We start from the raw sequence: 14,610 nt of genomic DNA on the forward strand, positions 1-14,610 counted from the left end.
GATCTATATGACAACCGTCTTTTCGAGGAATAACATAATTTCAAGTTTGATAGAATAAAATAAACGTTTCAACTGGGAGAACTTATTTTTACACAAATCACATAAAACTTTTTATAAATTAATTTGTCCAGTTTCATTTATCTAGCCTTCAGTTCACCGGTGTAGGTTAAGAAAAATATGTTGGAAACTATTTAATTTTTTAATTTATTTGTGGACAATATATATATATTAATTATAAGAATAAAAGATAAATAGGTCTTGACTTTTTTTTTTGCGGACATTTTCGTCCCCAAGGATTGGAAAATACATTCATGTCCCTAACCCTTCCAAAACGCAGACAAATTTACCCCTCCATTGAAGTGACTCCGTTGGACTCAACGGAAACGCTGACGTGGCTCCCGTGGCGCTGACCTGGCCGTTACGGGAGCACACGTGGCATGTAACTTTTTAAAACAGGACATATTAATCCTCTCACACCAAAACGTGTAGCTTTTCAAAACAGGACATATTAGTCCTCCCACCCCAAAACGACGTCGTTTCACCCGAACCCCCAATCTTTCACATTTATGACCCCTAATCCTTCCAGTGAAGTGGGTCACTGTCCTCATCAAGTGTTCTTAAGTGTTCTGTAGTGAGTGCAACACTTGATTTGAAATTTGTTTCGAATTTCTTATCTTCAACCTGGGAGCACAATTAAAACAGTAAGAAAGAAAATCTCTTGTTTTCATCTCAGCATTTAGAAGTAACAACTACCTTTCTTAGAATATCTATGACTTCATTGTAAGAAATCATTTCAGGAAAATCTGACGCAGTCTGCTGAAGATGAGTGAAGCAGGCATTTCAATTCTTTTGGCAATAAACTTCATATCTTCATGGCATGTTTCTAAAACATACATAATGAGGTGATTGAAATAGTCACTAGCACAATTCATGGCATCCTCCAAGCACCACAAAATACAATGTGCTATTAAATGACAAAAGAAGCCTCCAAATCAGAATATAAGAAGGAATTAAAAGTTTACAACTATTAATTAAAGGGACTATGACTTGAGAACTTTGTATGTTAATTTAAATATGTAAAACTGCACTAATTTGATGCACAAGTATAATAAATTTTTGTCATATTTAATTAAATTAAGGTTTCTTAATGAGCAACTTCCATTTTTTTTACTTTCAATATCATTCTGAGAAGTTTGCTATATATATAATTTTTTGTGGCTGTTCAGAAGATAAAATTCAATTCTATAAAGAAAGAATATAGAAATTCTCTGCTTGTTCATATTTAATCATAATCCAACCATTGTTTTTGCTTGTCTCAATTTTTCCTATTATTAACTTTGGAGATACAGCATATATAAATTATTTCTACTCTAGCAAATTTCATTGGGTTGGATCAGCAACTTAGAAGGATGGCTAATAATTCTGTATATATAAGTAATACTGCATTCTATGGATTCAGATATTGAAATGTTAAATAGATAAATGGTATGCAATAAACTGAGTATATTATAAAGCAGTGATATAGAGAGAAAAAAATGTTACCTGCAGCTGCGAAAAAGCCATTTCAACCTCAACCATCCACATTTCTGAAGCATACTTGGCCGAATCTGTTTTATCTGCCTGGAATCTTGGTCTAAATGAGTAGACATTTTCAAGAGCACATGCATAACTCTCTAGATGCAAGCGACTTGAGACAGTCAAGAACAAATCTCTAGAAGCATCAACCACCTCATCCTTCGATGATAAGGATTTTAAATTTTTCTTCTCTATGGCTTCCAACTGTGATACCAATTCATTTGTTTTTCGCAAATCTTGAACTGCAGCAGCCAGAGCTTCACTATTGCTCTCAGTCCTTTTCAAAGTTTCAACTATATTGCTCTTCTCTTTAGCAGCTGCCTTCACAATATCAAGGCTAACACCATCAGTCTCATGGATAATACTAAGCTTCTGCTTGTCAGCTTTCTGTTCCAGGCCGGCCACCTGGAACAATTTGCCAAATTCTTCGCAGTCTGTGGTGGTTATAATTGGTGTTTGCACATCAAGGAATCCTTAACCATTGAAAAATGAGTGGGTTGCAAACGACAGAGCATTACGAATATGCATGACAGTTGCCACCTACATGTCATTTAGTGAAAAACAAAACAAATTTAGTCTTAACTTCTCATCATTTTTAAGAAATAAATATATGATTGTCATTCCTATAATTAGGATGCAATGAGCAACCATCAATTTTATTTTATGGTTAAGATGATAAGGTTCTATACAAATTGAGTTAATTCAACCAACTACCCATGTCACCTGTCAAGAAATCTAAGCTAACTATGGATAATTAAGATGAATAGAATGAGTAAATATCAAAGTGATTATGAATTTCACCGTTGTTGTACGCGGTCAAAACTGGAAAAAGTCCCTTAACATCTCCAGTGGAACTCTCTTCTTTGATAATGGATACTTGTCAACATCTACTATCCCAATGTGAAGAACTTTGTCAGCTTTGAGCTCAATAACATGCTTTTCTTCTGTTGCTGGTCTTTCTATTTGACCTTCGACTAGTATACAGGTTCCAGTAGGTGGTTGGGGTTGGAGGCGGCTGAGGACAGTGACCCACTTCACCGTTTCTGTGGAAGGATTAGGGCTCATAAATGTGAAAGATTGGGGGTTTGGGTGAAACGACGTCGTTTTGGGGTGGGAGGACTAATATGTACTGTTTTAAAAAGTTACATGCCACGTGTACTCCTGTAACGGCCAGGTCAGCGCCACGGGAGCCACGTCAGCATTTTCCGTTGAGTCCAACGGAGTCACTTCAACGGAGGGATAAATTTGTCCGCGTTTTGGAAGGGTCAGGGATATGAATGTATTTTCCAATCCTTAGGGACGAAAATGTCCGCAGAAAAAAATGTCAGGGACCTATTTGTCCTTATTAAATTAAATAAGTTATAATTATTTTTATTTAAAATTAAATAAAAATAAAATCAGATATTATTTTTATTTGAGTTTTTGATACTATTTTTATTTGGACGTTAAGGTTTAATAGATGCCATACTTAGCTATAGTGACATCAGGATTTCAGTCTCCAACATACTAAAACCGCATTTGGAACTCTTTTTCCATTAAAAGAGTTACAATTTCGTCGCCCTACTAGAAATACAGAAGGTTTTGGTTGAAAAAGACTGAGACAACTTTTCTATTAATTTCTATGAATAAATGTACCTTAGCTTTTGTATTCTGACATATATTTTTAATGATCTAAAACGGATGATCTGAATTATAAAATAATTTATTTTAAAAAGTGATATCAGAGTCATCCTTATTTAAATCATTGAAAATATTTATTTTTTAGTATTTATTTTACTGAATCGATATATGTATATATTGATTATATGTATTTGGCTTGTAAATCTCGAATTTCATAAAGCATGTTTGGATTATATTATTGTTATCCATATATATATATAAACCTCCAAAAGTTTTTTTTTTTTGTTATAAAATAAGGATTATCATTATCACGTGATAAAATTGGAGATTGTTTAATTTTTTTTATTATGTAAATGTATGTACTCTATCTTTTGACAAGGTTGTGAGAACTAAATCGGTCAATAAATCGATTAAGTGATTAATTTAATAGTTTAATAGTTTAACTGACGTTGAACTGTAATTGAACCGATTTAATTAAATATAACATAAAATTATTAAAAATTTAAAATAACATCTATTGTAAGATAGGATGCAGAGCAAATAAAACATTGTATGAATTAAAATTGGTCGAAATTTGGTTCTTTCATTTAAGTTTCTCAATTTTCATGTATATATAACACATTAGCAATAAGACTTTTATGATAGGCAACCGAAATTTGAGACCACAAATTTTAGTATGGTGCAAGAAGAAAAAAAAATCAGTATAGTCTCTAATTTGAACTGGAAGAAGCAATTTCACAACAGAGTAAAAAGCCTAGAACACAAGAAAATTGAACAATTAAATTAACTAAAAAAAAACACAATAAAGAAGCATGAATAACCTTTATAAATTAGGTTTCCATTCCTGAGTTTTCTATTTTTGTAAATTAGGTAATCCTTTTATTCTTTACTTTTTAATTTCATTCTTTTTTTCTATGAGTGAACGATCTCTTTATCTGAACTTCACCCAACCCTTATTTTGAAGCCATATAGTAAATCCAATGTAGAATTGTAGCAATGTTTCTCTTTTAAATCAATGACAGTAAAATAACAATTTACCAAAATAACAAGTAAAACAGATTGGATTTATAATTCAAATTTCAACATAATTAATAAATTAAAATTTAAAAAATTAAATTTATAACTCAATCTCAACAGAATCAATTCAGCATCAACAAACTGAATTCAAATAAAATTTCAGAAAATTAATATCTCAAAACTCAGCAGAATCATCAATAATACATCATACGCATATTTAGAACAGAACAAAGAAGAAAATAATATAATACAATTACAACAAATTGAACATTATTAAAGAGGATAAAGGGGAGGTTTTACTATTGGCAGCGAAGGGGAGGAAAAAACAGCATACAGCCAGAGAGCAGAGAGACAGAGAAATTCAAATTGGGAACTTTGGTAATGTGAAACAGAGAATCAATGACGATGAGACACGGTGCGGAGCAAAGAGGTAGCGACGACAAGACTGGAGGGGAGCAGAAAAGGGGTCACAGCCAAAAACAGCGAGGAGGGAAGAAGCAGACACGACACACAACAAGGAGGAGAGAAGTAGTGACGACCCACGGCGAGGGATGGAAAAGCGGCAACAACCAATGGTGAAGAGCAAAGAAGCAGCAACAGAGAGAGCTCGAACAGAAAAATGACGATGCTAACAACAGTCCCGAATCGACCTTAGCTTTTGACGACACGAGGAGAAGAGCAGAATGAAAGAAAGGGGAGATGGTGGTGGTGGCTCTGATAGGGTTTAGGAGAATCTAGGGTTGGTGAGGGTGCATTTTTGAGAGAAAGAAAGGGGAGGGGGTAATTCAGCTGATAAACCCCATTTTTAGGGTTTATCTTGTGCTTAATTTAGTAGATTTTATCCATTATTCTCACACTTATTCATATAATTTGCATGTTTTACATTTTCCTTCCTAATTTTGTGCTATGAATGAAAACATGCTTCTTTGGCCTTAAATTTGCTAATTTTAATCCTCTCTTATTACCATTCGATGCCGTGATATATTTGCTGAGTGTTTTCAAAGTTTATAGGGCAGGAATGGATTAGAGGACGGAAAGAAAGCATGCAAAAGTGGAAGGAACGCAAGAAAATGATGTTTTGAGAAGCTGGCAGCGACGCGTACGCGTGGGAGATGCGTACGCGTAACTGACGCGTACACGTGACAAGGATTTTTGCCAAACGATGCGTACGCGTGGACGACTGATAAACCACTATTTTATGGTTTATCTTGTGCTAATTTGAGTGGTTTTTATCAACTCTTTACTCGCTTATTCATATGATTTGCATGGTTTTACAATTCCTTCCTAGTTTCGTTCTATAATTGGAAACTTGCTTCCCAAGCCTTTAAATTACCAAAAATTAATTCTCTCTTTTTACCATTCAATGACTTGATATGTGTGTTAAGTGATTTCAGGGTTTACAGGACAGGAATGGCTTAGAGTATGGAAAGGAAGCATGCAAAAGTGGAAGGAATACAAGAAACTGAAGGAACTACTAAAGCTGTCCAGCCTGACCTCTGGGTACTAAATCAACCATAACTTGAGCTACAAAGATTCAAATGACGCGGTTCCAGTTGCGTTGGAAAGCTAACGTTCGGGGCTTCGCAACGATATATAATTTGCCATAGCTGCCCCGAATCCAGGCGACTCGAACGCGTGGATCACGCGGACGCGTGACCTGGCAAAAACCCAATCCACGCAAACGCGTGGACGACGCTTCCGCGTGACTTTGCAGCGACCTGGATGTATCAAACATTGCTGGGACGATTTTTGGACTGTTTTTGACCCATTTTTTGGCCCAGAAAATACAGATTAGAGGCTATAAAGTTGGAGAATCAATCCAACAATTCATACAACTTTCATATTTCACAATTTTTAGGTTTTAGATGTAGTTTTAGAGAGAGAGAGGCTCTCTCATCTCTCTTAGGATTTAGGATTAGGATTTCTCTTAGATTTTAGGATTAGAATCCCTTCGTTTTCTCCAATTCCAGGTTCAATGTTTCCAACTTTAATTTATGTTTCTCTTCTACTTTTAGATACTCTAATGCTTTTATTTGTTAATTACTTATGTTGCCAAATTGGCTTATGAATCTTTTCATGTTAGATTTGAATATTCTATTTAATGCAATTCGAGGTATTTCAGATTTATGATTATTTTATTCTATTTATGATGCTTTCAATTTAATTTAAAATTTATTCCCTTTTTGCTTTGGTAAAGTAATTGGTAACACTTGAGTTATCAAACTCAGCAGTTGATTGAAAATTGGGAGTTGCTGATTGATTTGGATCGCTCTAAAGCTAGTCTTTCCACAGAAGTTGACTAGGACTTGAGGATCAAATTGATTGGTCTACTTGAATTTCCTTTATTTAGTAAGGGTTAACTAAGTTGGAGCAATAACAATTCTCATCACACCTGATAAGGATAACTAGGATGGGATTTCCAGTTCTTATACCTTGCAAGAGATTTTTATAATTATTAATTTATTTTTCTTGCCATTTAAATTACTTGTTCCCTATTTCAAAAACCCAAAAACATACCTTTTTCATAACCAATAATAAATCATTCTTCCATGCAATTCCTTGAGAAGACGACCCGAGGTTTAAATACTTCGGTTATAAATTTTATTGGATTTTGTTACTTGTGACAACCAAAACTTTTGTACGAAAGGAATTGTTGTCGGTCTAGAAGCTATACTTACAACGGAAATTTATTTGTGAAAATTCTAGATCGCGCGAGAGTTTCGTTCGTCAAAATGGCGCCGTTGCCGGGAAATTACAAATGTGTGCCTTATTATTGGTTATTGTAAAAATTTTATTTTGCTTGTTTATTTATTTTTATTTTTGTTTTTAATTTTTATTAGCTACTATGAGTTCTCACTCCCGTCGCTTTGAGTTTGGTTCTAATGTTGTTCAAAGGAATGGAAGCTATAATAGGAACATGCATCAAGGTCGAAACAATCAAAGATGGAAGGAGCCACGAGGATCTGATCAACCCTTTCGGCAACAACACCTTCCAAGATACCATGGACAACGACCATCTTACAATGCATGCCAAGACAATAGTTATGGTGGACCTTTTCGTGACAACCAACCTCCACCAAATTACTATGGTCAAGAGCCATTCTGAGATGCATACCAAGATGATAGATATGGTAGACCCTTTGTAGTTACCAACAAGCCCTATCATATGCTTATGAACCACCTCCACAACACACCTTTGAACCACCATACTCACAAGCCCCTTTACACCATTCACCTCCATATGACCCTAACCCATATCCACCCCAACCTCCACTGGATGACAACACCATTGGTGTTATTCACCAAGGGCAAACAGAGCTTCATACTACACTTGCCTCTATCACTAATCTCACCTCTACTCTTCAAGCACTTATATCCCGCATGGACCAACCCTCTACCTCCAATATTCAACCCTCAAGCTTTAGTACACTTCCTTTTCAACCACATAATAATATTTCCATCCCATCACCACCCTCCATGGAAGAGCACCCACATCCATCAATCCAAGAGAAAGATGATCCCAGCTATGCTATTGACAAGGAACAAGAGAAAAGGGATCGTCTTCGCAAATTCATACTTCATAAGAAGCTAGAGGAGGCCCTACAGGTGGAGGTAGTAGAGACCCTTAAAGTCGAAGAAGCGGTGGAAGAATTAGTGAAGGAAGACATCAAGGAGGAGTCTGATTTTGTATTAGAGCAAGTGGAGAAGGCCGAAATTATCAAAGAAAAGGAAGTGGTTGCAGACTTAGGAGATGCTGAACCTCCATTGGAAAGTCCAGTCCTAGAGCCTCCTTCCAAGATGTTTGATGTTGATGTTGAGGAAGGTGTACAACCTCCAAGGCATATCATGGTTGAAGACTTTACAGAGGTTGATCAAGAGATGGAGATTAAAAAAGAAGAAGCACAACCTCCCATGCCCTTGGTAAGCCATAAAGAAGAGTTTGATTTGGAAGAAAGCTACCAAGAGGAAGAGGGTGAAATTGAAGAAGCTTGCAAGGAGGTGGAAGTTTTCAAAGAAGAGCACAAGGGAGTGGAGCTTGAAATCACCTTGCCAAAGTTGTTGGAGACCTCTCCGCCTAAGTCACCATCATCCTTCACAACATTCAAGTGGGTAAAATTCATATCCCTTAGCTTTTCTCATCCCACTTGAATATGGTTTACTTGAGACAGATGGTCAACTTAGAGCTCTTTGTGGCATTAAGAGTAAGAGGAAAATTGTTAGTGGTATGCAAAATTGTTACTCTGAGGTTGTAAAATTTGTTATTCGTTCTCTCCCTGGCAATGGCGCCATAACTGGTGCACAATACCATGGTCCAAACATAACTTCACAACTTCGCACAACTAACCAGCAAGTGCACTGGGTCGTCCAAGTAATAAAACCTTACGTGAGTAAGGGTTGATCCCACGGAGATTGTTGGTATGAAGCAAGCTATGGTCACCTTGTAAATCTCAGTCAGGCGGATATCAAATGGTTATGGAGTTTTCGAATAATAATAATAAATAAACAGAAAACAAAGATAAAAATACTTATGTATATCATTGGTGAGAATTTCAGATAAGCGTATAGAGATGCTTGCGTTCCTCTGAATCTCTGCTTTCCCGCTGTCTTCATCCAATCAGTCTTACTCCTTTCTATGACAAACTTTATGTATGGGCATCACCGTCGTCAATGGCTACATCTCATCCTCTCTGTGAAAATGGTCCGATGCGCTGTCACTGCATGGCTAATCATCTGGAGGCATCACCGTTGTCAATGGCTACATCCCATCCTCTCTGTAAAAATGGTTCGATGCGCTGTCACTGCATGGCTAATCATCTGGAGGTTCTCGATCATACTGGAATAGGATTTACTATCCTTTTGCGTCTGTCACTACACCCAGCACTCGCGAGTTTGAAGTTCGTCACAGTCATTCAATCCCTGAATCCTACTCGGAATACCACAGACAAGGTTTAGACTTTCCAGATTCTCATGAATGCCACCATTAATCTAGCTTATACCACGAAGATTCTGATTAAGTGATCCAAGAGATAATCATCCAATCTAAGGTAGAACAGAAGTGGTTGTCAGGCATGCGTTCGTATGGGAATGATGATGATTGTCACATTCATCACATTCATATTGAAATGCGAATGAATATCTTAGAAGCGGAATAAGTTGAATTGAATAGAGAAATAGTAGTACTTTGCATTAATTTGTGAGGAACAACAGAGCTCCACACCTTAATCTATGGTGTGTAGAAACTCTACCGTTGAAAATACATAAGTGATAAGGTCCAGGCATGGCCAAATGGCCAGCCCCAAACGTGATCAATATGATCCTAAGATGAACTAAAAATCATAAGATGATCCGAAGATGTCTAATACAATAGTAAAAAGTCCTATTTATACTAAATTAGTTACTAGGGTTTACAGGAGTAAGTAATTGATGCATAAATCCACTTCCGGGGCCCACTTGGTGTGTGCTTGGGCTGAGCTTGAAGTTTACACGTGGAGAGGTCATTCTTGGAGTTGAACGCCAGTTTGTAACGTGTTTCTGGCGTTCAACTCTGGCTTGTGACGTGTTTCTGGCGTTTAACTCCAGACTGCAGCATAGAACTAGCGTTCAACACCTTTTTGCGTCATCTAAACTCGGCCAAAGTATGGACTATTATATATTGCTGGAAAGCCCTGGATGTCTACTTTCCAACGCAATTGGAATCACGCCATTTTGAATTCTGTATCCCCAGAAAATCCACTTTGAGTAAAGGGAGGTCAGAATCCAACAGCATCAGCAGTCCTTCTTCTACCTCTGAATCTGATTTTCGCTCAAGTCCCTCAATTTCAGCCAGAAAATACCTGAAATCACAGAAAAACACACAAACTCATAGTAAAGTCCAGAAATATGAATTTAACATAAAAACTAATGAAAACATCCCTAAAAGTAACTAGATCCTACTAAAAACATACTAAAAACAATGCCAAAAAGCGTATAAATTATCCGCTCATCACAACACCAAACTTAAATTGTTGCTTGTCCCCAAGCAACTGAAAATCAAATAGGATAAAAAGAAGAGAATATACTATAAATTCCAAACTATCAATGAAACATAGCTCCAATCAGATGAGCGGGACTTGTAGCTCTTTGCCTCTTGAATAGTTTTGGCATCTCACTTTATCCATTGAAGTTCAGAATGATTGGCATCTATAGGAACTCAGAGTTCAGATAGTGTTATTGATTCTACTAGTTCAGTATGTTGATTCTTGAACACAGCTACTTTATGAGTCTTGGCCGTGGCCCTAAGCACTTTGTTTTCCAGTATTACCAACAGATACATAAATGCCACAGACACATAATTGGGTGAACCTTTTCAGATTGTGACTCAGCTTTGCTAAAGTCTCCAATTAGAGGTGTCCAGGGTTATTAAGCACACTCTTCTTTTGCTTTGGACCTTGACTTTAACCGCTCAATCTTAAGTTTTCACTTGACACCTTCACGCCACAAGCACATGGTTAGGGACAGCTTGGTTTAGCCGCTTAGGTCAGGATTTTATTCCTTTAGGCCCTCCTATCCACTGATGCTCAAAGCCTTGGGATCCTTTTTATTACCCTTGCCTTTTGGTTTTAAGGGTTATTGGCTTTTTCTGCTTGCTTTTTCTCTTTTTTTTTCGCTATTTTTTTTTCTATATTTTTTTTCTACAAGCTTTTGTATTCACTGCTTTTTCTTGCTTCAAGAATCATTTTTATGATTTTTCAGATTATCAAATAACATGTCTCCTTGTCATCATTCTTTCAAGAGCCAACATATTTAACATTCATGAACAACAACTTCAAAAGACATATGCACTGTTCAGGCATTCATTCAGAAAACAAGAAGCATTGTCACCACATCAATATAATTAAACTAAGTTCAAGGATAAATTCGAAACTCATGTACTTCTTGTTCTTTTGAATTAAAACAGTTTTCATTTAAGAGAGGTGATGGATTCATAGGACATTCATAACTTTAAGACAAAGTTACTAAATACTAATGATCATGTAATAAGACACAAACATGGATAAGTACTTTAACATAAAGAAAACAAAAAACAGAGAATGCAAGAACAAGGAATGAGTCCACCTTAGTGATGGTGGCGTTTTCTCCTTGAGGAACCAATGATGTCCTTGAGCTCTTCTATGTCTCTTCCTTGTCTTTGTTGCTCCTCCCTCATTGCTCTTTGATGCTCCTATCCTTAGTTGCTCCCAATAATTGTGTGGGGGAAAATGTATCCCCTGAGGTATCTCAGGGATCTCTTGATTTGCAGTCAAATGTTTTGCCACTGAGCTATAGATCCTTTACATGAATCTCTCCATCTCCCATGACTTGGAGGTGAAAGCTTTTGTCTTCCCTTTTTTCTTCTCTCTCTCTTTTTTTTTGAGGTTTCTCTGGCCTTAGGTGCCATCAATGGTTATGGAAAAGCAAAATAAGCAATGCTTTTACCACACCAAACTTAGAATGTTGCTCGCCCTCGTGCAGGAGAAGAAAGAATAGATGAAGAAGAAGATGTGGAAGAAACTAGGATTATGAGGAGGGAAGGTGGGGATCCTGTGGGATCCACAGATCCTGAGGTGTCAAGGATTTACATCCCTGCACCAATTAGGCATGTAAAATGCCTTTGAATGCAATTCTGGCGTTTAAACGCCGAACTGATGCTTGTTTTGGGCGTTCAACGCCCAGATGCAGCATATTTCTGGCGTTGAACGCCAGCTTCATGCTTGTTTCTGGCGTTCAGCGCCAGCTCCATGCTCTGTTCTGGCATTGAACGCCAGCCAGATGCTCCTTACTGGCGTTTGAACGCCAGTGAACTCCTCCTCTAGGGTGTGCTGTTTTTAATGCTGTTTTTGATTTTTCTTCAATTTTTTTCAGTTGTTTTTGTGACTCCACATGATCATGAACCTATGAAGACATATAACTAATAAAAACATAATTAAATAAAAATTGGGTTGCCTCCCAACAAGCGCTTCTTTAATGTCAATAGCTTGATAGTGGGCTCTCATGGAGCCTCATAGATGTTCAGAGCATTGTTGAGATTTCCCAACACCAAACTTAGAGTTTGAGTATGGGAGTTCAACACCAAACTTAGAGTTTGGTTGTGGCCTCCCAACACCAAACTTAGAGTTTGACTGTGGGGCTCTAGTTGACTCTGTTTTGAGAGAAGCTTACTGTGCCTCATTTCCATGTTTACAGAAGGATGTCATTGAGTTTTAAACTCAAGGGAGTCCTCATTCAATTGAAGGACTAGTTCACCTATGTTAACATCAATCACAGCTCTTGCTGTGGCTAGGAAGGGTCTTCTAAGGATGATGGATTCATCCTCATCCTTCCCAGTATCTAGGATTATGAAATCAGCAGAGATGTAAAGGCCTTCAACCCTTACTAATATGTCCTCTACTTGTCCATAAGCCTGTTCTCTGGAATTGTCTGCCATCTCTAATGAGATTTTAGCAGCTTGTAGCTCAAAGATTCCCAGTTTCTCCATTACAGAGAGTGGCATGGAGTTTATTCCTGACCCAAGGTCACATAGAGCCTTCTCAAAGGTCATGGTGCCTATGGTACAAGGTATTAGGAACTTTCCAGGATCCTGTTTCTTCTGAGGCAATCTCAGTTGATCCAATGCATTTAGTTCATTGGTGAACAGAGGAGGTTCATCTCCCCAAGTCTCATTACCAAATAAATTGGCATTCAGCTTCATGATTGCACCAAGGAACTTGGCAACTTGTTCTTCAGTGACATCCTCATTCTCTTCAGAAGAAGAATACTCATCAGAGCTCATGAAGGGCGTAAGGAGGTTTAATGGAATCTCTATGGTCTCTAAATGAGCCTCAGAGTCCTTTGGTTCCTCAAAGGGAAACTCCTTGTTGATCACTGGACGTCCCAGGAGGTCTTCCTCCTTGGGATTCATGTCCTCCCCTTCCTTCTTGGATTCGGCCATGATGGTTATATCAATGGCCTTGTACTCTCCTTTTGAATTTTCTTCTGTATTGCTTGGGAGAGTACTAGGAGGGGTTTCAGTTATTTTCTTACTCAGCTGTCCCACTTGTGCCTCCAAATTTCTAATGGAGGACCTTGTTTCATTCATGAAACTCACAGTGGCCTTAATAGATCAGAGACTAAGTTTGCTAAATTAGAGGTATTTTGTTCAGAGTTCTCTGTCTGTTGCTGAGTGGATAATGGAAAAGGCTTGCTATTGCTAAACCTGTTTCTTCCACCATTATTAAAGCCTTGTTGAGGCTTTTGTTGATCCTTCCATGAGAGATTTGGGTGATTTCTCCATGAGGGATTATAGGTGTTTCCATATGGTTCTCCCATGTAATTCACCTCTGCTATTGCAGAGTTTTCAAGATCATAAGCTTCTTCTTCAGAAGATGCCTCTTGAGTACTGTTGGATGTAGCTTGCATTCCATTCAGACTCTGAGAAATCATATTGACTTGCTGAGTCAATATTTTATTCTGGGCCAATATGGCATTCAGAGTATCAATTTCAAGAACTCCCTTCTTCTGAGGCGTCCCATTACTCACAGGATTCCTCTCAGAAGTGTACATGAACTGGTTATTAGCAACCATGTCAATGAGTTCTTGAGCTTCTGCAGGCATTTACTTTAGGTGAATGGATCCACTTGCAGAAGTATCCAATGACATCTTAGCTAATTCAGACAGACCATCATAGAATATATCCAAGATGGTCCATTCTGAAAGCATGTCAGAAGGACACTTTTTGGTCAGTTGCTTGTATCTCTCCCAAGCTTCATAGAGGGATTCACCTTCCTTCTGTCTGAAGGTTTGAACATCCACTCTAAGCTTACTCAGCTTTTGAGGAGGAAAGAACTTGGCTAAGAAAGCCTTGACCAGCTTATCCCAAGAGTTCAGGCTATCTTTAGGTTGAGAATCCAACCATATTCTAGCTCTATCTCTCACAGCAAAAGGAAAAAGCATGAGCCTGTAGACTTTAGGATCTACTCCATTAGTCTTAACAGTATCACAGATCTGCAAAAATTCAGTTAAGAACTGAAAAGGATCTTCAGATGGAAGTCCATGGAACTTGCAGTTCTGCTGCATCAGAGAAACTAGTTGAGGTTTAAGCTCAAAATTGTTTGCTCCAATGGTAGGGATGGAGATGCTTCTTCCATGTAAATTGGAATTAGGTGCAGTAAAGTCACCAAGCATCCTCCTTGCATTATTATTATTTTTGGCTGCCATCTCCTCTTCCTGTTCAAAAATTCCTGTAAGGTTGTCTCTGGATTGTTGTATTTTAACTTCTCTTAGTTTCCTTTTCAGAGTCCTTTCAGGTTCAGGATCTGCTTCAACAAGAATGCTCTTGTCCTTGCTCCTGCTCATATGAAAAAGAGGGGACAGAAAAATAATAATAATAGGGATCCTTTTTAC

The 14,610-nt window shown here is 37.6% G+C and overlaps 1 non-coding gene and 1 pseudogene across 1 annotated transcript; one reads left to right on the forward strand and one right to left on the reverse strand.

Moving 5' to 3' along the window:
* Nucleotides 1–573: 573 nt before the first annotated feature.
* Nucleotides 574–2,640, reverse strand: LOC107640505 (asparagine--tRNA ligase, cytoplasmic 2-like; annotated as a pseudogene).
* An 11,280-nt stretch (nucleotides 2,641–13,920) lies between these two features.
* LOC148563702 (small nucleolar RNA R71) lies at nucleotides 13,921–14,028 on the forward strand. Its single transcript, XR_015884079.1, has one exon. It is a non-coding gene; the product is annotated as a small nucleolar RNA R71 (small nucleolar RNA).
* Nucleotides 14,029–14,610: the final 582 nt, after the last annotated feature.

Source organism: Arachis ipaensis, chromosome B5, assembly GCF_059453495.1.
Source record: "Arachis ipaensis isolate K30076 ecotype BB chromosome B5, ASM5945349v1, whole genome shotgun sequence".
Taxonomy (NCBI): Eukaryota; Viridiplantae; Streptophyta; class Magnoliopsida; order Fabales; family Fabaceae; genus Arachis; species Arachis ipaensis.